The sequence below is a fragment of the Hibiscus syriacus genome, unplaced genomic scaffold, assembly GCF_006381635.1.
Source record: "Hibiscus syriacus cultivar Baekdansim isolate YM2019G1 unplaced genomic scaffold, ASM638163v2 tig00111587_pilon, whole genome shotgun sequence".
Classification (NCBI taxonomy): domain Eukaryota; kingdom Viridiplantae; phylum Streptophyta; class Magnoliopsida; order Malvales; family Malvaceae; genus Hibiscus; species Hibiscus syriacus.
This window is the reverse complement of record NW_024063129.1, coordinates 330204-356459: the sequence shown is the minus strand read 5'-3', so window position 1 is coordinate 356459 and position 26256 is coordinate 330204. Positions and strand designations below refer to the sequence as shown.

The window sequence follows — 26256 nt, the reverse complement described above, 5'->3', positions numbered from 1 at the left end:
AGCAGTAGCCATGGATGTTAACAATGAGATACTGCCAATAGCTTACGAGGTTGGCAAATCTGAAACCTCTGATTCATGGATATAGTTTATGGGGCATCTTAGGGATTGCATAGGTCCTATTAGCAATCTGACAATCATATTTGATAGGGCAAACTCAATTGACAACGCTGTTAGAAGGTGTTTCCCAGATGCTTTTCAAGGACTTTGTGGTGTTCATTTGTACAGAAATCTAAAATCAAGGCCTGCTGGTATAAAAAATTACAAATGGACATACTGGAAGGCTGTAAAAGCTTATCGGGAAGTGGATTTTAATAAGCATATAAATTGTTTAAGACGTGTTTTGCCTCAATGTGCTCAAACACTAGAAGATGTTGGGTTTGAAAGATGGTCAAGAGTACATCAACTTGGAGCAAGATATGGTTTCATGACGTCTAATAGTGCAGAATCAATCAACGCTCTAAGTCGTCATTCCCAAAAAGTACCCATTACTATGTTAATGGAGTTTTTTCGAGCCTCTATTCAACAGTGGTACTACAAGAAAAGAAACCATGGAAGTATTATTTCTTTAAATTCGTAACTTATCATATATTTTACTAAGTATTATTTATTTAAATTTACAGGAACATTGGAACGTCGTGTTACACCATGGACTGAAAAAAAGATAACGAAACGTGTTATAAAGTCAACGTCATGGAGAGTTGAACCATGTTCAAACACTTTGTTTGAAGTATTGGATAATAACTTAAATGGGCTTGTCGATCTAAATGCAAAGACGTGTAGTTGTAAGAAATGGAAAACATCTGGTTATCCGTATGGCCATGTTATAAAAGTTGCTTTTCATCTAAACCATGATGATTCAAGCGTATACGCTATGGATTGCTACACTACAGAAGTATATCGACAGACTGATGCTGAGATTGTCTACCCATGTCCACATCCTTCTGAGTGGGACATACCAGATGACTAACAAACAGTTTTGCCAACAATCATGGACTGCAGGCTACCTGGCCGACCAAAAAATCACGATCGTATACCGTCTAAGGTTGACCTGTGGATCACCAGTGCCATCACAATCATCTTTTCCTCTACCAAAAAATGGATCCTCATCAAAATCCAAAGCTCATATGGTGCCAAGCAAAAGGAAATCAAAATCAAAATTCCAATCACAACCGGCTTCACCTTTTGGGACTTATTAACTTAGGTGATTTTTAAATGCAAACGTTGTATTATGTGTATTTTATGTGTGAATGCATACATTTTTAGTTAGACATTCATTAGTAACTTGAGTTTGAACATTGCTATGATATGTTCAGTTGTTATCATGTTGGGATTTTCTCTTGTGTTTGATTGCTTGGATAGTTGTTCTCTTGCTTCTTCAAGTGTCCTTAGCTTGTATTTATAGCTTGGAATGTGTTTGATGTTGTATGTTGCGATCAATGCGAAAGTTAAATTCGCAATGCGAAATCGCAAACCGAATTTGACTTTCGCGTTGCGAATTTGACTATCGCAACGCTTATTTCGCGTTGTACATTATTTGAACATTGTTATGAGTACATTATTTGGAAAATAATGTTCCGGACTTCGTTAGAAATAACCCTTTTTCATCGGATTAATTTCGTTTTTGTGGGTACATTATTTGAACATTGTCATGTATAAATTTGTTGTGTATATATGTTTTGGTTTGATTATATTATATGTATATTTTCATTCAGATGAGATGGGTTGTGTATAACAAAACAATCTATCTTTTCAATGTGAGTACTTTATTCCAACCATGTGACAAGTGTGACAAACCCATCAACTCACAACTCAGCTTTGAACTCAATCAATATTGTCTTTTAGCTTGATAGTTCATAAAGCATGTTACTTGAACAGTATGAATCAATTATGCAATTTCCATGTTCAATTTAACACTGCATTTCAAATTTATTTCATATGTAATTGGAGTTTGAATTTAAATTTCAATATAAATTTCGGCTCCACTATAAATAATAGCCCAAGCCAATATGCATGTTATCATTGATTATTCCTAATTTTCATTGTTTTTTTTTCAACTTTAAACGCGAGGGAAATCCCGACCATTGTAATTTTTGGTCAACTTTAAAGCGTCAGAAACGTTTCGGGCATATGATCTGGGTGGTATACGAGAAATGCAACAAATGACAACTAAAGATACCGATAATTGAGGGCTACAACTTGTAATAATAACAAAAATAATAAGTCCGAAATGCTTCTGAGTACCTCCCAAATCATAAGTCCGAAATGCTTCCGATGCTCATCAAAATCCAAAGCTCATATGGTGTCAAGCAAAAGGAAATCAAAATCCAAATCTCATATGGTGTCAAGCAAAAGGAAATCAAAATCTACAACTTGAGTTTGAACATTGCTATGATCTGTTCAGTTGTTATCATGTTGGGATTTTCTCTTGTGTTTGATTGCTTGGATAGTTGATCTCTTGCTTCTTCAAGTGTCCTTAGCTTGTATTTATAGCTTGGAATGTGTTTGATGTTGTATATACCTTGATGTTGTATGTTGCAATCAACGCAAAATTCAAATTCGCAACGCGAAATAAGCATTGCGATAGCCAAATTCCCAACGCAAAAGTTAAATTCGCAAAACAAAAATCGCGTTGCGAATTTGACTATCGCAACACTTATTTCGTGTTGTAAATTTAACTTTCGCGTTGCGAATTTGTACCTTCAACATGTCTTTTTTGCCTTCAAACATAATGCAGATTGAATTTTTTAGAAACAACAAATCAACTTTTACAAATCAATTAAACAAGCAAAAAAAATAATTCTTATTTACACATCAAATTAAACAAATCAACTTTTACAAATCAATTAATCAAAAAATAAATCTTATTTCCTCATCAATTAAACAAATCAACTTTCAATGTAAAATTCAATTAAACAAAGCAAAAAAAAGTGTACCCCAGACTGTTGTTTATGTACAAATACATCAATTTCACGCAGCTCACTTAAGGATTAACCTGCAGAAACCAAACATTTGCTCAAACAACACTTTCTACACATCTAAAACCAACAAATAGCAAATTACCGAATTCTAGGTACTTAACCAAATATTTTCAAACCAATTAAAGAGTATATATGTTAACAACACTTGCTCAAACTTACCAATTGTTTATGCACACTTTCAGCACGCGGATGCAGGTAGGCAGCGTCTCGTATATATTGATCTGGCCATATAATACCGAAACCACAAGCCTACTGTACCTCTATCTCTATCTGTGAGAGGTAGATATTGTTTACTTCATGTCGTCAAACGTTCCAAGCACAAGCATACGAGAGGACCACAATCCCCTCTGGCTCCCTGCGTTTGTTGTGGCGCAGCCTCATTTCTGATCATTGTAATTTTGAACTTCTTTGGCTTCTTGTTTCCAGAATATGTCCAATAATCAATCGCATCCAAGTATTTAGCCAAATGATCGCTCTATCCCTTTGTAATAATATCTCTCAAATCAGACAATGGTATGTAATTCAACATGCTGTCATATATCATTATCTTCAAGGATGGGAGCTGAAGCTCGACGATAAGCTAATGACGACGTTCCAAAACAGGGATAAACACCTGCAATCATAAATAATTGCATACATCAAAAAAAATTTATGAAAACCTTTAAAATATTCAAAAAATAAATACTAACCTATCGACCTCCCACCACGCAGGATAAAGTTTAGCTTTTCCATTAGCCAACGTATGTGAAGCATCTCTCTGATCCTTCAAGTGAGCTGCGTGAAAAGACGTCGGCATAATAGTCCATCGAGTATTTCTTTTCCTCAATTTCCTTATTATTAGAAGACGTGACACCCATGCATTAATATGTTGTTTTATAAAAAAATAAATATATTAGTGAATTTATTAATAATATAAAAAAAAATTAATCAAAATACAATATAAGAAGAATATAAGACTTACCACCCCTTCGAGATAGCCATTATCTTCAACCTTTAATAAAATACCCCACCAAGACCGATCAAGAACCAAATGAATAGCATCGTCGATTTGGCATAGGTCAGAATAACACCCCTTGCTCCGTTCATGTAGATAAAAATCAATTGCGGTCTTAGCCCAAAGGGTATTATCCGTAATTGTTTCTGGTAGTGTTTCCCTCTCCTGCTGAGGAATGGTGCTGGCCGGTAACACATACGAAAGCCAACTCGCATCCATCATATCGGGCACGGGAGGGGGTTTATCAATATATCGACATATGACGCCATGTGAATCAGGCTCTTGAACAACGGGCAGGATCTCTTGAACGATGATAGGGGCCTCTTGAACGGTGTGAGGGGCTTATTCGATGATGAGAGGGGCCTCTTGAACGATAGGAGGCGTCTCTTGAATGATGATAGGTGCATCGGGCTTATTCTTACGGAGTCTTGGCACTAGTGGGGTGAACGGAGACGTAATGGCACGTGCACGACGTCTGATGCATAAACCCCGTCGTGCAAGAAAAACCGACGTAAAGCATCTACCTTATCGGGCCGCTGAAAATAAATTAATACATAAATTAGTAAATAAATAAATAAATAATGCCGAAAAAAGGTTATTTGTATTTTTAGTATAGTATTAAACAAATTTACCTCATTGCGTAGAGTATGAACCTCATTCTACAACAATGAAACAATCTCGCGTAGAACGACATCCTCATCACGTAAAGTAGATATCTCACCGCGTAACGCACTATTGTCATCGCGTAAAAAACCCACCTCACCACATAAATATCGAACCTCATCATGCCATGCACCATTATCTTCACGTAAAGTACCAACCTCATGACGCAAAACACCGACCTCATCACATAATTCCCCTAACTCATCCCGTGGAGGTGGAGAACAGGGAGATAAATGTCGTGGCCTCTTTGTCGGTCGCCTATAATGAGGTGATGGTGGAGAAGAGGCTCGATGATGTGATGGAATAGGTGATGGTGGAGGTGGAGAAAAGGCTCGATCAAGTGATGGCTCCAGGTGTCGAGCTGTAGAATCGGCCCGATCAGGTGATTGCTCTCGAGGTGGGGGGTGCTCATCATCCGTCCCATCAAAAAACCGCTTACTAACTTGCCACCAATCAGTGGCAAGCTCAGCCTCTGTGGGTGTCAGCCTCTCTAATGGATAGTTGGCCTCCTAACAATATAAAAGCTTAAACAAAGTTAAACTTGTACTAGTAATAACTTGTTTATATATGATATTATTTGTGTGTTAACTTACATCATTCATCGTCGTATATGAGAGTAACTCTTCCCAATCCAACATGCGGATCCTCTTCCAGGTAATAGCCCTAGGAATATCATTTGATCTTTTTATCGCATATATCCGCATGCTGGAGAAAGCCTCAAATATCCAAATCTATAAACAATATAATACACAAACATTAGTAATTGTTAAATAATTAATTATAATTTTGGAAACATTATATAGAAATTCTTACCTTAAAGGCCCAAGTAAAGCTTGTCAAAGTGTATTTAGAACCATCGCCCCGCAAACTTTTTCGATCCTCAAAGGAAGACGACAACTTATTCCAGGTAGCTTTCCATAGATATGAACCCCACAGAAATAGGTTCCATGCATTTAGGTCTTCTACCAATAATATTAGGTCCTCGGAGATAGGTTGTCTGCCCTCTTTGCCTAAAAAGCCGGCATGCAAAAGTAATAAATGGCATACTCGGACAACCTCAAGGTCATCCATCCGAGTAAAACCATATTTATCAAATAATCTCTTCAAGTCGTCGACGTGTAAACTCGGATTCGACTTTGCCAGCTCAGGAAAAACCCGAGATAACCATGATGGGCGGGCGATATGACTAGTGTACCGACCTACATCATCGTGTCCGAAGCGTAGACCAGTGATTAAGAAAATCTCCTCCCGCCCAAAACAAGTATGTTCCAGAGGAAAATGAAACCATATCTCCTCATCACCACATTGTATCCCCTCAGGTAGATCGTTAGTCATGGTCTGAAAAAACAAATGTGTCAACATAGCATCTCCACCCGTATGTTGCACTTTCAGCCATGGCCCGAAGCAAGTATCCTCAAACAATTTTTCTTTGTAGAGGTGTAAGCGTCGACGCAATTTTAGTGGCTAGGCTTAATTTATTCCTTAAGGTCAATGCAACCGAAAATTTTTTCTACAAAAACAATAAACATACAGTTAGATATACCAAAAACTCCTTATTATACACTATAAACAGACATGATATTAAACAGTGAAAACAAAACCAAATATGTTTCAAACTAGCACGATATTCACCCAAGTCATTATTCCATCATAGTTCACAAAATGCATCAGATAACATTCCATAAGTAAACACTTATATAAACATTTAAAAGGACAACATATAGGTTTAGTGCAGGTTCAAGGACAACATAAAGAGTAGTAGTTTATTCTTGAAACTTAAATTAGCAACACTGTGAAGTTAGTATTTGTCTTTGTTTTTTGGTTGAAGTAATGCAATTCATTCAAGTTTCAATTTGCAGAATAAAAGAAGTTTCTGAAACTTAAATTCGCAACACGAAAATGAAAATCGCAACGCGAAAATGAAAATCGCAACGCGAAACTAAAATCACGTTGTGATTTTCATTTTCGCGTTGTGAATTTGGTGTTGCGATTTAGGGTTTCTTCAACAAAAAGGCAAAACAAAGACAAATACTAACTTCACAGGATTAAAGACTAAACAGTTTAGTAGTATTGGCAGCAACCGAATGAATTTACTAAGCAATCTCAGTGAAATGGTTAATCTATATATATTGAAATTACCAGTAAATTTATCATCAATATAAGAAAAATCTAATAATAATACAAAAATTTCAAAATAAAAATAAGAGATTAAAAAACTAACCCTCAGTGGTTGATTTTCCATTTCTGACCGTGAATGGTTGTGAGGGTTACTTTGAGAGATAGAGATAGACAGATTTCGTCGGAGATGGGGACGGATGTCGCCGTAGAGAGTGAGAGATGGAGATGAGACTGAGTTGTGATTTAGGGTTTTAGGTTAGAGATGATTTGCGATAATACTGTTTACATTTGTGTTGCGAAATTAATATTGTGTTTTGTGTAAAAACATTTAACTTTCGCGTTGTGAATTTGACTATCGCGTTACGAATTTGACTTCTGTGTTGCGATTTACAAATTCGCGTTGCGAATTTGACTATTCTGTTGCAAATTTAACTATCGCGTTGTGAATTTGACTATCGCATTGCGAATTTAACTTCTGTGTTGCGATTTACAAATTCGCGTTGCGAAATTGAAAACTTGGTTGCGAAATTGGAGTTCGCATTACGAATTTGTTGGTCATTTTAGCAAATTCAAAAAAAGTTGATTAAATTCAAATATTATAAGACATTTTCGGTCACTGAAATTATTTTTTCTTTTTTTTAGGGGGGGCGGTTCTGTATTAAGGATCCTCTGGGAGGGGCAGCTTACCCAAAATATATTCATGACATGAGGTGGTCCTAAATAAAAGGGATGTTTCCTTCCATTTGAAGTTTTGGCCCCTCCCTACGACTGTCCTTCAAGTTTCAGAACAAGACTAAGCTGAACCCGCCTTCCAACTCATATGCCGATGTAACTTGTTCAACTCCCATGGTTTTAGCGGTCACTGTCTTCTGGAGTGTGACTTCTAGTATCATTGTGTTGTTTCTTCTTCTTCTTCTTAACATTGAATAATGAAGTCCATATTTAGAAATTATTCCTTTAGTATAGTGTTTCATTCTTGTCATAATCGTTTATGCATAATTATACGAGTTAATCATTTCCTTTAGAAATGAAAACCAAAGTTTAGCAACTGAACGGCTCGGGTAACCGGCCACAGAAAGAATTGGAAAAAAATAATTAATTATTTTTAAACAGTCAAATTGATGGGTCAACGGATTAAATCGGATAATTTTAAACACTCATAATGAGGACAAATTGGGCAAATAGGGAACTGGGTAAATTATTTGGCCTAATAGGACACTCAAACATTTAATTTGAGATCTACGATAATTGTAACAGTCCCTATGAAACTCGTCACGTCGGTGTGACGAGTTCTTTGGGATATAATTTTTTAATGGGTCGTGTCAAGTGAGCCTCACAGTCGGAATAAATCTAATATATCTTTAGGGACTAGTCACTCCGACGTGATGAGTCCTATTAAGAAAATATTTTTTATTTCAAAATTTTTTAAAAGAAAATATAAAAATAATATTTTAATGGTCATGGAACTCGTCACGCCGTTGTGACGAGTTTCAACAGGTATAATTTTGACTTTTTTTATCGTTGGCTTGATCTTTGTTCAACGGTCGAATTTTTTTTTAAATTTCAATGGAACTCGTCACGTGGGTTGGATTGATTTTTCACTTGTAAACAAACATTCTATTGAGATAAAAAACTTTTGTGTTGAAATGGTCTCAAGAGAAGAAATGTTACGTCTTGATGATGTTCATATTTTGTCGATCGAGTTGACAACGGTAAGTTTAATTTGTTTTATTTCATTTTAGTTTTGACAAAATTATAGTATCAATAATAATTATTTATGTAATTGTATTAAATAATTTATTTTCAAATTGTAGCGAAAAGAACGAACCATTTGTCATCGAGGAATGACGAATGAAGAATCACATGAGAGGATGGTGACATATCTTTCACAATCAGGATTATATGAAGCGACGTTTCTTCGCGGATTTAAAGTGATGCCGACACTGATATCGATGTTGATTGAGCGTTGGAGACCCGAAATGCATACATTTCATTTACCTTGTGGTGAAGTGATGATAACTTTGGAAGATGTCGTGTATCAACTTGGTGTTCCGATTAATGTTATGTCATTGGTGCTTCGCAACACTTATAAGATAAATAATGTTATTTCAAATTTATTGGGAAATGAGGCTCCAACCGATGTTATTTGATGGGTTGCGGGTATGGATGACGTGGTTGGAAAGAGAATTTAGAGTAGATGAACAATGAACAGAGCAAGAGGTGATATATGCCGCTCGAGCATATCTTATGACGTTGATTGGAGGGATCTTATTACTGGATAAATTGGGCAATTTGGTTCACACCCTATATCTTCTGGTAATGGAGGATTCGTTGTATGTCGTCAATATAGTTGGGGTTATGTAATTCTGGCTTTTTGTATCATAAACTATGTAAGGCGACCATAGTTGTTAGAGGAAAAAAGCGAATGAAGCGGGTTGTTTAGTTTTTCTCCAATCATAGGCGTGGTATCTTCTCCCGTTTATGACGCCTATTGCATCTGCTCATATGGAGTTTACTCTCTTCGCAAGGTAAATTCATATATTTAAAGTTTTAATATTTTATAATATTTATTTAAATATTTTAAAAATGACAATAAATAACGTAATTTTTTTAGATGGCGACACCGAATATTCGATACAAAGTTGTCGGGTGCAACTAAAGTAGATATTCAGATGAGGATCGATATCGCCGATAGACATGTGGTAAATGAAATTGTAATATTAATTTTTTAATTATACTAACATAATATTTTTTACAGTTTAATTAGATTTCTTATTATGAGTCATATATCCAACAGTGTCTACCGCCAATGTTTTTTGAATGAGCGGACACATGGTGTGCCATAACACTATTGCTCCATTTTGCAATTGTTGAGATCCATGTCGCCGATAGAGTTTTGCGACAATTTGATTTTCACCAACCGATAGAAATGTCAATATATAACATTGATGATTTACATAAAGTAGATGTGCGTGGGAAGCATACCGAAGATTGGTCGAGAAAGCATTGCTACATTCATATATTAATGGCAAAATAGATATTTACGATTGCCTAATCGTTCCGAGGTACAACCCGAAGATTTTGATTTCAATGTTTCTCCCTGCCTCCAAAATTATGAAGCAAATGGGAAATCATACTTGACAAATCCGGAGGAGCGATTCGAGTGGGAAATAATGAAGGAAAAATATGGAAAAAAATCATCATCTTCGTCAACATCTTCATCTTATGCTTTCGCAAATTATTATTCATCGCAAGAAAGTTATGGTGGATATGGTGCATATCAACCATCGATGGAGAGTTGAGCGGCGTAGGAATGAAGTGGGTGGGATCAAGTACCACCTTCACAACAATTTTCCTCATAATCGGAAGAAAGAGGTCCATGGGATCATCTTCTTCATCACGAACAATCTCAATTTGAAGCGATGACGTCAATGATGGCATCAAATACTTTGAGTACTCCATCGTTTTCACCCGAAGATGTATATAAAAGTGGTGGAGTAGTGTTCGGAACACCAGAATCGGAAGAAGAAGAAAATGAAGAAGGTTAACGACCGCGATGAAATTGACGAGCACCACGTCATTACCATTCTACCACGCCTCGATATTAGCAAGAATTGCGCAAATATAAGAAATAAATTTATTTATTTAGTTTTTGTAGTCAATATTTAATTGTATCAAAAATTCATTTTTAAGTAATAAATATGTTTAATTATTTAAATTATTATTAAATAAAGTGTACTTTTATAAAATTATAAAAAAAAATTAGAGTTGTTTAAATTTCATTGATATTTAGTGTAATTAAAAATTTTGAAAAAAATATTAAAATTTTTAAAATTTTGAAGTTAAAAATAATATGAAAATTTTAGAAATTTTTAATAAATTTTAAAAAAAATATTAAAAATTTTAAAATTTCGAAGTTAAAAATAATATGAAACTTGCAGAAATTTTTAACAAATTTAAAAAAAATGACATGGAACTTGTCACGTTGGTGTGACGAGTTCCAACGGGTATAAATTCAAAAATTGGAATATTGGAGTGACCATTGTGGAACGGTCAATAATTTTGTTTTAAATTAATTGGAACTAGTCACACCGAAGTGATGAGTTCCAACGATTATTTTTTAAAATTATAGTATAAATATGAGTTTAGGGTGAAGATTATGATGTATGAGAAGTGACAAAAAATTTAGAATATCAAATATGTGGTTGTGGGAAAATTTTGGAATTGATTTGACTAACGGTGTTTATGGGTTTCACAATACCGACTCAGAGAGCGACATTTCGGATTTAAGTTATTATTCAGATGAAGAGTGGGAAAAAGAGGCAATAAAATATATAGTTGAGGGGCATAAAAAGAATAAAATGAAAATGAAAGAGGAAAAAAGAGGAAATATGAAGATTTACCGAAGCGGCGTAGTAAACGACTAGTTGAGAGGGAAGAAAAAATAAAAAGAAGAAATATAGAAATTAGAAGAATAAGACGAAAAAAATCGAATATAGAGAGATGTAAAAAAATTAAAAAATGACATTGTTCAAATATTCATTTGTATGGTTTTAGTTATATGACGTTGTCTTTATTAATTAATTATTGTCATTAAAATTCAAATTTATTTATCATTAAAATGGGATGTTTATAGTTATCAAAATGATTAATTTTGAGTAAATTCTCAAGTAAAAAACTTTAATGAAGTTTTAAATTTAAAATTTATATTGTCAATTATAAATTTGTCTTTTCCATTTTCAAATAAAAAATATTATTGATATTGTTCATTTGGTATAGATAAAAAAGGTAAAAGAGTTATCGATACTCAATTGGTAGTATCGATACTACCAGTATTTTTCAAACGGGTCAAATTCCAAAATGTAAAATAGGTACTGATACTACTTTACACAGTAGTATCGATTCCATAAAGAGGAGTACTGATAATGTCCAGCCCAACGGTCTTAAACGACTAGATTTATTTAAAAATTACAAATGTCATACCAATAATCATTGAATAACTAGGGATTTTCCAAAGGTTACTCTTGATCTTTGAAAAAGAAAGAACAAATTTTACTAATAGTTTGGAACTAGCGATTTTTCAGTACATAATATTTTGTAACACTTATTTTAGCGTCTAACACGATATTTTGAAATATGTGGACAATGTTTTATGTTATGACCTTCACCTCTTCAATGGCCACAAATTTTGGGTTAACCTAACTCTCTTTGAGGATCATTCATATCAGTATGAATTCGGCTAGATTCAGGTCGACCCCGTAACTTCCTACGCAATTAAGAATTTGACAACCATTCCTCAGAAATTGTGCATGTAGGCCAATATGCTTCATTTGGGAGGCATTTGAAGTCACAACTGTAAATGTTGCTCATAGTTGTGCATGCTATAACAGTCATCAGCATATAAGCATGGGTCAACATTGATGTGCATACATGCAACAACAATGTTGCTCATAGTTGTGCATGTTATAACAGTCATCAGCATATAAGCATGGGTCAACATTGATGTGCATACATGCAACAACAACGTGAGCGTATGGAAACCTAAAAGCTTGAAATCGACCACAATCACACCATCTTCTATTCAGATTACCAGTGTATGTTGTAGAATTACCTCCCTTATGTGGTAGAACTAGTGCTTGGACAACGAAATCAGAATCAAGTCTGGCAAAATTGTGGACAAACATTGATGTCCCATGTGTTTGATTCTTTTGCATTGCCTTCTCTAAATTTGAAGCCCAATTTCTCCAACGTTGATCATGGCATCAATTTGTGCACTTTTGTCTGCTCATACTTTACCTAACCTAAAGTAAGTGTCCCTAACAATACTTGCTATCGGGAGATGTCGAGTACCTTTCATCACTGAGTTGATACAATAAGCAAGGTTGGTAGTCATATAATCGTAACATCGATCCTCAACATCTTATGCTTGTAACCATCCCTCCCTTGGCATTTCGGCTGCAAACTCATACACATCATCTCCTTATCTTCTCAAATTTTCAAGCCGTGCACTAAAGTTTGGTTGGAGTAAAGCATACCCTAAAAACAATAAATTAAATGTTATTGAAAAAATTAATCAAGCAGAAATAATTAATGACAAATTTTAAGGTACTTACCCATATTGATAATCTCATTTTTTTAATCTTTTTCTATTTAAGCCTCTTCATTGCATTCGACGCGATATGATGTATACAATATGCAAGATATGCGTGCGATGGCGTCCATATATTTTCGGGTCTACCAATTGTCCTTAACAACCCAGACGACCGATCTAAGATCATACAAACCCCTTCTTGAGTGACAACATGGGAACGCAAGTTGGAGAGAAAGAAATTCCAAGTTTTCTCCGATTCATTTTTAACAATGGAGAAAGAAATGGGGAACATATTTCTATCTCCATCTTGTGCAACAGCTATCATCAAGATGTGTCTGTAGAGCCCATACAGAAAAGTATCATCGACTTGAATCATTTATTTGCAAACTCAAAGCCCTTCGATAGTTGGCTTAAATGGCCAGAACAAGCCACCAAATATTCTTTTTCCCGGAGATAACGTCTCCCTCAAGCGTGACTGCAGGATGAGTATAGTACCTAACAATGGTTCCAGGGTCATTGCTTGCAGCAGACGTGGTAGCTCATTATATGATTGATCCCAATTACTATACAACAAGGTCATTGCTTTTCGTTTAGCCATCCATGCCTAATAAGTCGGAATATAACCAAATGTATTCCGAATGGATGCCACTAACACAGAAATGGGCACTCTTGGATTTTTTCCACCAACAGCTTCACATAAGAGCATATGACATTCGAATCTAAATGTTTGTGGTATTGTGTCAAGGATGTCATTGTACATATGTGCTCTGCATTAAACCTTGTGACTTCCCACAACATCTTCCGTTGTAGGTATGATACTCGTATCCTCCATTTACAACCAACATCATGGTGTATAACCATATGAAATAAGTTTTTTAATGCATTGCAACTGCAAGATGATATCGAGGCAAATCGTGGTAATTGATTTCAGGTTTAGGGTCAATCCTTGCCCAAATATTTAGAGCATTCTGTAATCCTTGACATTGTGAAACAACTTCCTCCCATACATCTGTCTCAACATCCAAACCTTGTCCCTCTGAAGTAGCGTAAAAAAATCAGACTCATCAACTAATGTTGTGTCGTCATCGTCTACCAACAGAACAATATCTTCATCATCCTCGCTAAATTCAACAAGGCTTTCACCGAACCTTCCAACAAGGTTCTCATCACCATAACTTGTATGTGGTTGAGAGGGTCATGCTTCTTGTGTTCTTCGAGCTAGTACTAATGTCGTCGGAATATCAGTTACATTCGTCGTTTCGACGTACATCTCTACCATATTATTATCTGATGATTGATGAAGTCCAACCATAACAGCAACATCATCATCATCATCAAGTTAAACTTTTCCATATGTCATTGGATTTGAGGAAATTAGGTGCCAATAACTTAAACATGAAACATAAGCTCTAAGTTTTCTCTCAATTTTTTGTTTCATTTGGCGATGAGATACATCTACAGGGAACATCATATTGATTGACATGTCTGGCTTAAACACAACACCAATATCAGTTTGTAAAATTTCGCCATTATAATGGACAAATGTGAAGAATTTGTTGCTCATTGTTTGAAATGTTTTTGGTTAGATGAAAGGAATTTTTTGTGTAAAAGATTGAATTCAGAAAGGAGTGTGTTATGTAACAGATTGAAGATAATGTGCACAACTTAAAGGGAATACATATTTTTTGTCGTTAAAACTCGTCACACCGGCGTGACGAGTTCCATTTAAATTAAAAAAAAATCGACCTTTGAACAACGGTCAAGCCAACTGTCAGAAAAGTTAAAATTATACGCGTTGGAACTCGTCACACCATGGCCATTAAAATATTATCTTTTATTTTCTTTTAAAAAAAATTTGAAATAAAAAAATATTTTTTGCTTGACGAGTCCTTAAAGATATATTTGATTTATTCCGACTGAGAAATCCACCTGACATGACCCATTAAAAATTATATCTTGTGACGAGTTTCATAGGGGCTATTACAATTATAGTAGATCTCAAATTAAATGTTTAGTGTATTAGGCCAAATAATTTACCCAGGTTCCTATTTGCCCAATTTGGCCCTCCTAGGGATCACACATGTAACTTAGCCGCTGAACTACACCGAGAGCTTGTTAACATCACCACCTTGTCGCTATTAATGCGTGATTTGGGTCACGTTTGGATGATGTTCCAGTGCTACATTTTTCATCAAAAGATGATTTGAGATTAGAGGAGGACTTCCGTGGGGGGGGGGGGGGTTTTCCAACACACGTGTGGCAATGTTCATGGTTGTAATGTAATTGCTCCCCGGCCCCTACCAAATAATTCATGAATGCATAAACATTATCTATTTTTGTGTCAGATTATCCTCTTCCATAGATACAGCCAAAATAAAATTTTCGAATTCCAGATTCCTCTCTGCACATTGTGTTGTCTTCTTCCCCTTTGGTCGTCCTATTCAAGCTTGTCCAAAGAAAAGAATTCCGGCCATCATTTTCATCCACATTTTTTGTCTACCGTTTTATACTATCGTCACTTCAAATTGGCTTATTTTGCATACTCCTTTGAAACAAACATTTATACATTAATTATACTCGATTTTCAATTTCATACATAATGTTTAAAAATTATCGATTTCATACATGATGTTTTTTGTCGTTAACGGATTCACCCACTTCCGTCACGGAAAGTGACGTGGAACCCTATGATAATGACTAGTGGCACTTTAAATTTTTTATTTATTTATAGATAAATTGCACCATTTATAACTCAACTATCTTCTCACTCTTATTTTAGTCACTAAAGTTTAAATTTTTTTAATTCCCAAATCCCTGTTCCTTCTCCACCTCTTTCCTTAGAACAATCTGTATGGCAATTTCGCTTCTTCAGTTATTCTCCTATTCTTTTCCTGCTTCGATCGACTCCGATTCAAAACTATAATTTTGATAAGCTCCGATTCCTCAGAACAAGCCTTCGTCGTTGTCGAACAATTTTCGACTACCACTACAATTCCCACAGGGCACGAACCTGACATCTCCACAAGCATTGCAAGAAAACCCATTTTTCTCCTGGGAAAATCATCAAGAATATTAGCCAATTCACCAATTTCAAACATGCTTTTGATCACATCGACACCACCGATGTACTTTCCCTTGATAAAAGCCTGGGGGCAAAGTCACATTCTTTACTTTCAAGATGCTTTGCAACTCTTTCTTATAAGCATCATCCATGAAAATATCTCTTTCATCAACCCAAAGTCTGAACCCTTTAAAAATCACCACCACCACATAACAATCCTAGTACGTCATTCGAATTCCTCGTAAACTGGTTAAATAAACAACGATGCGATCTTTAGTCTCGGGTAATCTTATCGAAGGGTTAATTCTGATGGAATCATCAATTTTGTGGGTCTTAAAATGGCTTAGAGGCAGGTTCTTTAGGACTGGGCAAGTTGGATGAAGGCGATGAAGATTGCCTGATTCGAACAAACTCTGAAGCTTTGAACTTTACCCTTGATGGAATCCATTGAATCGTGAAATTTGAGAATCGGAACTGGTCAATTTTGAGAGTGTTGATTCTTGAGGAAAAAATGAACCTTGGGATGATTGGAATCAACTTTGGATGGGGTGTGCATTGTAAAGGAGCGATTTAAAAACCCAAATAAAGATGATTTCGCCTTGTTCTTTCCCATTTCTGCCATCGATATAGAGCAAAGAAAAAATTTAAATCTATTTTGCTTTCACCGACAAAAAATAACCAAAATTTTCAGATTTTGCAATGAATCTTGATAGGGGTTAAATTGATTTCTTTTGCCTTTTGTTTTTGTTGAGAAACAAAAATGGAGGGAAAAGAATAAAAAATGGTTTTTGCAGGGAAAACCTCAAAGCAAGGATTTCACTTCCAAATTAATTTTATATAAACTATTTAGGATATATTTGTAATTTAATATTTTAAAACGACTTGAAAATATTTTTATATGAATTAAAAATTTACATTACATGAAATTGTTTCATATAAGAGTAATTCTATACTTTAATAATTAAATTAAAAAAATTAAATTTTAGTGACTAAAATAAGAGTAAGAAGATAGTTGAATGATGAATGATATAATTTACCAAAAAAATAAAAACATGTTTTTTTAAGTGTCACTTCTCATTTTATTAGTGGTCGTAGAGTTCTACGTCACTTTTCGTAACAGAAGTGGATGAATCTATTAACGGCAAAAAAATTATGTATGAAATCTAGAATTTTTTAACATTATATATAAAACTAAGAATCAGATATAATTTATGTATAAATGCATAATTAACCCAAATCTAAGAAAGGAGGAGACGAAAATCATATATTGTATTTGTATTTGTAAATGATATGGCATGTATACTTTTTGTTTTCTTATTTTTGTTTTATCATTTAAAATTGAAAAACATTAATTATTTAATATAATAATATATGTCACATATTTTAAAGTAATATTCAAATTATTTATCTTTATATTTTATATATTTTTAATTTAGATCTACTTGGAACACATTTTCTGTTTAGACTGTTTCGAATTTCGATCCCCGGTCTAAATCTCCGTTTTATAACATTTCCTCCTCCGATCATCAAAGCAACGGATTACCTGTGGATCTGACTTTGTCTCCGTGGGCAGTACGAGCGGAACAACCGAATCGGGTTTCCCGTCGGTGAATAACTGTGATGGTTTGCAATGCAGCTGGAGCAGTGGTCCGACGGCCGAGATTTTCCGGGCTCGAACCACACGCTTGGTGGTGATTATTTTCATTCCAACGCCGCCGTTAGGGTTCAGAAGGTGTATAGGAGTTACCGGACACGGCGTAGGTTAGCAGATTCCGCCGTTGTCGCTGAAGAACTCTGGTACTACTTTCATAAAAATCGTAGCCTTTTTTAATATTATTTAAAATATTATATTTCTTGATTATTATTATTATTCCAGGTGGCTGGCTTGGATTATGCAAGGCTTAATCACAGCACAGTATCTTTTTTTTTTTTTTAATTATTTGAAACCAGAAACTGCTGCTTCAAGGTGGAATCGTGTTGGTTTAAATGCTTCAAAGGTTTTTTGCCTTTACAGTAAAAAATTCGCTTAATTTCCATCTTTAGTCTCTTCTTTTAAAATATTTTCGGTAAAGTTTAAGCTGGGAATTTTGGCAGGTCGGGAAAGGGCTGTCCATAGACGCCAAAGAACAAAAATTGGCTTTTCAACATTGGATTGAAGCTGTAATTTACTTTTCTTAATCTTCTTTGCTTAAATTTGTGATGTTAGTTCCTATACATCCTCAAATTTCTTCGAAGGGATACTTTTACAAAACATAAACTCTTCACTTTTAATCCAATAATTAGATGTGATAAGGCTTTGCTTGATTGAATGGAAAAGTGAAAGGATGGAATGAGGGTGGGAAGGTGGAAATAAAATAAATTTTAAACGTGATTGTTAGGAAAGAAAATATTTTGGATAATTTCATTGATGGAATCCATTTTGTTAACCGTAGATCAATCCACGACATCGTTATGGCCATAACCTACATTTTACTACGATAAATGGTGTAAAGCTGATGCAGGTCAACCATTTTTACTGGTAACCCCCAAACTTATGAATTTAGTTTTTGTTAATTGTTCATGCATTTTTTGGGTTAAAATTATGATTTCATCCCTGTTCTATACTCAATCTGAAATTTGGTTTCTCTGCTTTAATTCTGTCTCATGCTGTGTTGTTAATGTAATGCTTTAGTCCAAATCAATAACAATATTTGATTATGAAAAACCGTTATTTGACCTTTTTTTTCTTTTTGTTTCGTGCAGGTTGGATATAGGGGATGGCAAAGAGGTCGATCTTGAAAAATGTCCAAGATTGAAGCTTCGACAACAATGCATCAAACATCTCGGGCTGGTACGTATGCCACTCATGTTTGATTCAATCTAGATTTTATATTTCCAATTGGGATGAATGACATTGTCAAATCCTTTGCTACTGTTGTAAAACAGCAAGAAAGCGAACATTATGAGTACATTGTTGTTGAAGGAAAGATTGTCCATAAACAAACTAGAAATGTTCTTGATACATTCGAAGGATTTAAAGAGGCTAAATGGATATTCGTTATGAGCACCTTGAAGAAATTATATACCGGCAAGGTAAATCGTCTGACTCGAATTGCAACTGTTTGATTGTTTACCTTCTAGATTATAGAAACCCAAAAATGTCATTTTGGTACCTTGCAGAAGAAGAAAGGAATGTTTCATCATTCTAGCTTCTTAGCTGGGGGAGCGACACTGGTAGCCAGTAGATTGGTTGTGGAGCAGGGGATACCAAAGGTAAATAGCCAGTAATGGTTGCATTTGAAATGCTGTATGTCTGACACAATGTATAAGACCTGATTTCATTCGTTTTTTTCAGTTCATAAAGATCTAAGATTGGTAGTGTACATGGATTTTGTTACCTGCTGCCGATATTGGTAGTTGCATTTGAATAGCTGGACATCTTATACAATGTATTGAGAGTTTGAGACCTGATTTCATTCATCTTCAGTTGATAATTAGTGTACTCTGATTTTGTTGCCTGTTGCTGATATTGTTGATTGCATTTGAATGGCTGATATCTGATACAATGTTCTTATGCGTCGAAACCTGATTTCTTTTGTTTTTCAGTCCATCTCTGCATATAGTGGACATTACCGGCCAACGGGCGATAGTCTTAACAGTTTTCTTTCATTTCTGGAGAATGGACTGAACCTCGGCGAAGTTGAGGTAGCCTTTCAATCTATCCATTTTCTCATCAGCATTTCAAATTGCAGGACTTAGATCATGCATTTTCCTTCTCGACTCTTGTAATAATACGATGCATACACTTAATTCGTTTTTCAGATTTGTCAGGCGACTGTTGATTTTGATAGCTATGATGATGGCAAATCCACGAGTAATGTTACTGTTTCTGAATTTTCTTTAAGTTATGTGCCTACTGAACCCGAGATCGATAATGAAGAAAGAATTGTCATTAGAGTCATCTGAAACCAACCAACCAGAGACCACAACCACTTATGAAAGGACTGTCTGGTGGTCTTCAGAGCCCAAGAACTGAGATGTCTAAAAATGCTATATTGCAAAGGATCAACTCGAAGAAGGCGATGAAATCATATCAACTGGGACATCAGCTGTCACTGAAGTGGTCCACATGTGCTGGGCCAAGGATTGGGTGTTGCCGATTACCCTGTGGAACTGAGACAACAAGCACTTGAGTTTTGTCAACTTGTCCCCAAGAACGCCAAACGTCCCTTTGCCATTCTTGACTCCAAGAACACCACGTACTCCTACGACACCATCGGGATACTGGCACCCCAGCAACCTTGCACCGGTTGCAGCTCGGGCAACCACTAACAAGTCAAATGGTTATGAGATTTCCAGCATCGGTGTTTAATACACAATAAACTAGTCTTTTAGCAAATGTAAATATTTGATCTGCTTTAATTCCACTAGAAGCTTTGACATGACGATTAGTATTAATGAAGAAATAATGTCTACACAACTTTTATCCAATCTCAAGCCAGGATAACATGAAAAGAAAAGTAGATAAAATTACAAAGGAACTGATGGATGCAAAGAACAAAAAATGTAAAGATTAGAAGAGAGGTATGTTTTGGTGGTAAATTTTAGTCATGGAAAAGTTGGTGGAGGCTGTTTTGAAAAGCTGGAGTTGAGAGTGCAGCTCGCCAGCCTTCCTGCGTAGGGTGAAGCGTATCCCAAAAGAACCTGGATTTAGGGTTGGAGCAAAGCGTGTACTTGTTAACTCCGTTTTCATCTACACTCCCACATGAAAATGCACCACTCACTCCCATACAACATGGCTGCAATGGCTTCTCAAATTTCGGGCTTCCTGCAAAACCAAATAAATTACATGTTCAAAGTATTCGTATGTATGTATGTATGTATGTGAGTGTTGTGACCTTGACGAGGTTGTGTTTGATTGAGAACGGTCAAAAAGGCATCGTGGAAGTCGAGAATAAAGAAAGAAGTGGAGTTGGTTTGGTTGTTGATATTGGTGAGCGCCTGAAGGAGCAGCTGGTTGTGGAGATCAACAAGAGCGTTCCGAGTTGGATCGCACCGTTGAAACGAGGTCTGTGCGGTGTTAACGGGGAGACAGCCCACGGGGCAGCGAACCCACCGCTATTTTTCCCACTCCCAACCCATGCAGAGCGCCTGAAGAGCAGCTGGTTGTGGAGATCAACAAGAGCGTTCCGAGTTGGATCGCCACCGTTGAAACGAGGTCTGTGCGGTTAACGGGGAGACAGCCCAACGGTGGCAGCGAACCCACCGCTATTTTTCCCACTCCCAACCCATGCAGGCGTCTCACATTCACGGTGAGTTGCCTCACAACGCTTGAAATGAAGGCCGGAAAACCCTGTCACCCATTAAATAATATAAAAAAATACAGCTTTATATATCAACTTCGATGCTCCCCATAACTTACTTTTGTTTTGTAAATATTCAACTTAACTATGTCTAATCGATCCAACTAAAAGAAATCAACAAAAGCCTAGTTTTCTTTTGTAATAAATTTGTTACATCATCAGATGTAATATAAAAAAAACATGAAAAATATATGTGATGGACACCCACTTGACCAAACATAATGACAGAGACACTGCAAAGAAGAAGTATGAGTCATTTTGATAAGGTAGTGCTAATGTAAAGTCGAATTTTTGTTCCAAAAAGCACGACAACATCTGTTAGAACTCCTTGTCCTTTTATACTCAGCATAGTCTAGCAATGTTTTTGGGGGGCCTCCAAGTTCACTGTAACACCACAGATTTTTAGCCTCAACTTGAGGTCTAGGATCGTCTCCCTAAAATGAAAACTTCAAAATATTCGATTTCACTTCATGTTAAGAAAATTAATTCGATTTAATTTGAATTCTAACTTCATGAATTCAATTTGATTTAAAAAAAAATTAAATAAGATTTGATTTATAAAATAATATTTAAATAACTCAATTTTTTTATAATTAATTAATTGTTTTTAAGTTTAAGGCAAGTTCTTCAATTTTTTTATATCACATATGAATACAAATAAATAACTATATATATAGTTATAGTTATAGAAATTCGTTTGAATTGGAACAAATTAGTATCACAATATTATAAATGTTTATAATGAATTTAACAAAAACTTAAACATATGGAATTTCTTAAACTCGGTTCAACTAAAAAATTAAATAAAATTTGATTATAAAATAAAACTTTCAACTCGATTGACTCAAACAAAAATATTCGACTCAACTTAATGAAATACTCCCCCTACTCCAAATAAACCTATTGTTGAACAGAGAGACAATGGTTACTATCTGTAAATGGCAGCCAATTATCGGTGCTTCGTTTTTATGGCAGATAAATTTTCATTTTAACAAGTTTAAGCATATCATCACCGGATCACAGTGACATCCATATAACACATTGAATGTGTCTGCATCTATCTCCTTATCTACTACAATCATATTATATACTTTTATGACAAGATATCAAATGTGTCTAGAGATAAATTGTATAATTATGATTTTAGTCCTTCTAATGTTTTTTGAGATTTAATCCTTATATTTTAATTTATAATATTATTAATACATTTAGATGATTATACCATTAATTATTACTTTATTTTATCATAGAATCTAGACCACATGAAAATTCAGTTGCCAAGTGAGACTAAAATGAGATGTTTTCATTACCGCTGTGGAGCCGTCATGGCAATGTAATTGGCATAGTCATTGCCTGAAGCACTGACAAATGCCAAAGAAGCTTTCAAGTCCCTCTTGTTGTAAACGGAGTCGTTTGATTAACTGTTGCAGAAACCGATCTGGGTCGTCATGTTCGGATACGGAGCAGATGTGTCGAAAACCCCGGTCCCTCCATAAGCAAAGTTCAACCGTATTTCACCCGACCCGCCAGTTGTTCCTCCATCTGTATGGGATTGGTGTCTTCATTCCCTGTAACCCGGCTTGTAAAAAAAATTAACACAAACATTTATAAGTAAAAAGATCTTACTAGAATGACACTTGGTTTGATGACTCAATAAATGTTCCAAAGTTTAAGGCCAGTTAGAATTGAGTTGATAATTTGGGATGTCATATGTAATTAATCCTTTTTATAATTATTTTTTTATTAATCTAGGATAAGCATCAGGGATAATATAATTCTTAATCATTTGACATTAAACGCTCACATCCATGACATTTTTAATCGATAAGACCAATTTATTTAGAGGTAGCGTTTTTTTTTTTTAATTGAATGATTGAGAATTGTTAGCACTATTAATTTCCAAAGGTAGTAGGCAGAGTTGTTAACGTTGACCACACTTAGTGGAATGTGATGGAGATATAAATAATAATATAATGGATGTGATTGGATTTAGAAAGAAATGTGCTAAGTTATGGAATATAGACTAAAATAATATTACATAGAGAGAGAGAGATGAAGTTTCATTTGTCAAAGGTAACTAAAAACCTAGCAAGTTTTTTGAGGGAAATGCCACGAACACATTTGGTGACTCGAGTTTGGAACATGAAGGAATCATTACACGCAGCACTTGTTTTTAAAATCAAAGTGGAACCATAAAAGCGAAAGATAAAGATAAGGAATTCAAAACACATGGGAATCACTGAAAAAGGAATGGCGAAGTCGAACACGCAAAAAGAGTTTACAAACACTTAAAACCATGTGCAGAAAGGTAGAAGATGACACCTTTCTTTTTATTAATCTTGTTTAGGGTTTCAGAATGATGCAAAGTGAAAGAGGAGAGAGATTACTTACCGATGAAATCAGTAGAGACACGGCCATCGGAGAAACGACCGGCGGGTTTTCCGGGAAACGTAATTCCATAAGGGAATTTCCAAGAACTTGCCAAAGCTATCCTGTTGTTCCCCGTATCAGCATACGAATCCCCAAACACAACAGTCTCTTTCTCCCTTTCCCAATCCTTCAACACCTGTGAATTCACGTTTTAGAAAGAAAATGATCAAAAAGCAGCGAAAAAGTAATAGCAGGAACAGAGAAGTGAAAAATGATAGCAGACAGAATATATGGGTTTTTTTTTTTCTTTCATGTTTCTGTTTGTTACCTGAGAAGAAATGAAAAAGAAGCAGCATAAGAAAAAGATTAAGTTTTGAGAGACCATTTTGGACTGGTTTAAGGCCTCCAAGTGCTTAAGTTCCGTTGGATACACATTATATAGACAGAGATGGGACGTCAAAGGCTCCTTTATTGCATGTTTGGTCGTCTATTCTACCCGATTCAATTAATTGTAAAATATTATTAATTTAAATTAAAAACTAAAAATATTTAAATAAAAATAATCTAATATATAATTTTAAATACTTTACATCTTAAATGATTAATTAATACATTTACTTTAAAACCAAAGTTAATTCATCCGAACTTTGGAGGGGGTTGGGAGCGCCACCGATTCATCATGTTTGTGGCTTAAGGGGCCATAGTTGGATCACGCCGATGGTTTTTACTCCAAGGAAGCGCAATCGAGTGGCAGACTGTATGGCGAAGCTGGCATGGACGAGACCAGTTGAGATGAAGGTGTACCATGATCCACCACAGGAAGTGTGGCAAGCTTTCTATGCAGACAGTTCCGGCAAATTTGTTCAGAGTCGGACACTAGCAATTTGACAATTTAAAATATTAATGGAATTTAAGCAGACACGGAAAGGGAATTTTATATTTTAAAGCATGACATACTGGAATTCTTTAGAAACCAAATCAACAATAAGACAGCCAGAAAGAGTTAAAATATACTAAATTAATTTGAGCTTGGTATTGACTTTTTTATTAGGGTTAACTACACAAATGATTAATTATGTTTGTGTTTTGTCCACTAATTTCAGAAAGCATAAGACAATCACTTTCGTTTTTATTTAATTAAGATATGGTTATCACGGGCTAGCTTTTTTTAACAATTAACAAAATATGTGGCGTGATAGTTGATATAATAACACATTTGGTCCCTGTTATTTACATATTCTCTCAATTTAGTCATACTTTTAAATAAATTTTAACATAATATGAAAATAAAAATAAAATATTTTTAAATTAATTTAATAATAAAATATATTTAATAAGTTAATATAAAAAATATTTTTTAACTTGATATATAAAATATTATTAATTTAAGTATTTATACACTATGATACAAAATATATTAATTAAAATAGAGTCAGTTCTCCAACGAATGGTGACATGTGGCATCATTCGATTGGAGGATTAAATTTATTTTAATTTCTTAAAAGTAGGACTAACTTCAAAGAATATGTAAATAACAGGGACCAATGTGTGATTATATCAAAAATTTTAACTACTGTTAACGACGGTTAACTTGGGGTGACCACATATTAATTAAATAGAAACGAAAGTGATCATATCTTATTTTTTTTAAATCAATGATCAAAAGTGAACAAAACACAAACATAAGTGATTATCTGTGTAGTTAACCCTTATTATTATTATTATTATTAAGACGGTTTTCTGAAACATGATAATCCGTTTAACAATTAATTCATGGGTAAACTACAAGTTTAATACATTAACTATCACTTTTATTCCGTTTTGGTCACTCAACTATTTTTTTTAAAATCATATAGAACTATGACATGACATATCTTATGGTGACGCGTCAACACCGTTAATTTTTTAACAGTGAGTGACCAAAATAAAACCAAAACTAAACATTATGTATGATTTTGAAATAAATTAATTGAATGACCAAAATTAAATAAAAATAATAGTTGAGGTATTAAACGTGCAGTTACCCTAAATCTAACTTTCTCTATAATGCAATAATGTTATTTGTTCCGGATTTATATTAAAGTTTAGAATTCAACTACCAGGCGATAATCTATTGGAAAAAATTATTCGGCACACGCCATCTGTCTCTACCTAAAACAAATATATATATATATTAGATTTGTATTATTTCCTTTTCTATTAATATCAAATTAAAAATGTTTTATATTTTTTATAAATATCGCAAGTTACATACATTTAATTAAATATTTTTCTATATCAGCTTGGAGTTTGAAAAGTCATCCTCACGATTATTATTTATTCACTTGGTATATTGAATACTAATGAATTAGTCACGATCCAATTTCTTATATAAGAAAGTCAAAGATTCAGCCCGAGGTCTACTCAATTTAATTTCCATAATTCTTCCATTTTATACTTCTTTTATTTCAAGGGATTATTCAATCAATGAAACTTTCAATCAGTCATATAATGGGTGCCATGTAAAATTCTAATATCAAATTTTGTAAATTCAATTAAATCCATTTGAACGAATTAATTTGATTTAATGTGTAACACTTGAAACTCTGGACTTCTTATCCGAGAGGTAAGTGGACCTCGAGGGATTTACAATTTGAGTT

General features: G+C 34.7%; 2 pseudogenes; one reads left to right on the top strand and one right to left on the bottom strand.

Moving 5' to 3' along the window:
• Positions 1 to 8597: 8597 nt before the first annotated feature.
• LOC120165694 lies at positions 8598 to 20306 on the top strand (annotated as a pseudogene).
• Positions 20307 to 20358: 52 nt separating this feature from the next.
• Positions 20359 to 24036, bottom strand: LOC120165674 (annotated as a pseudogene).
• Between the last annotated feature and the right edge of the window lie 2220 nt (positions 24037 to 26256).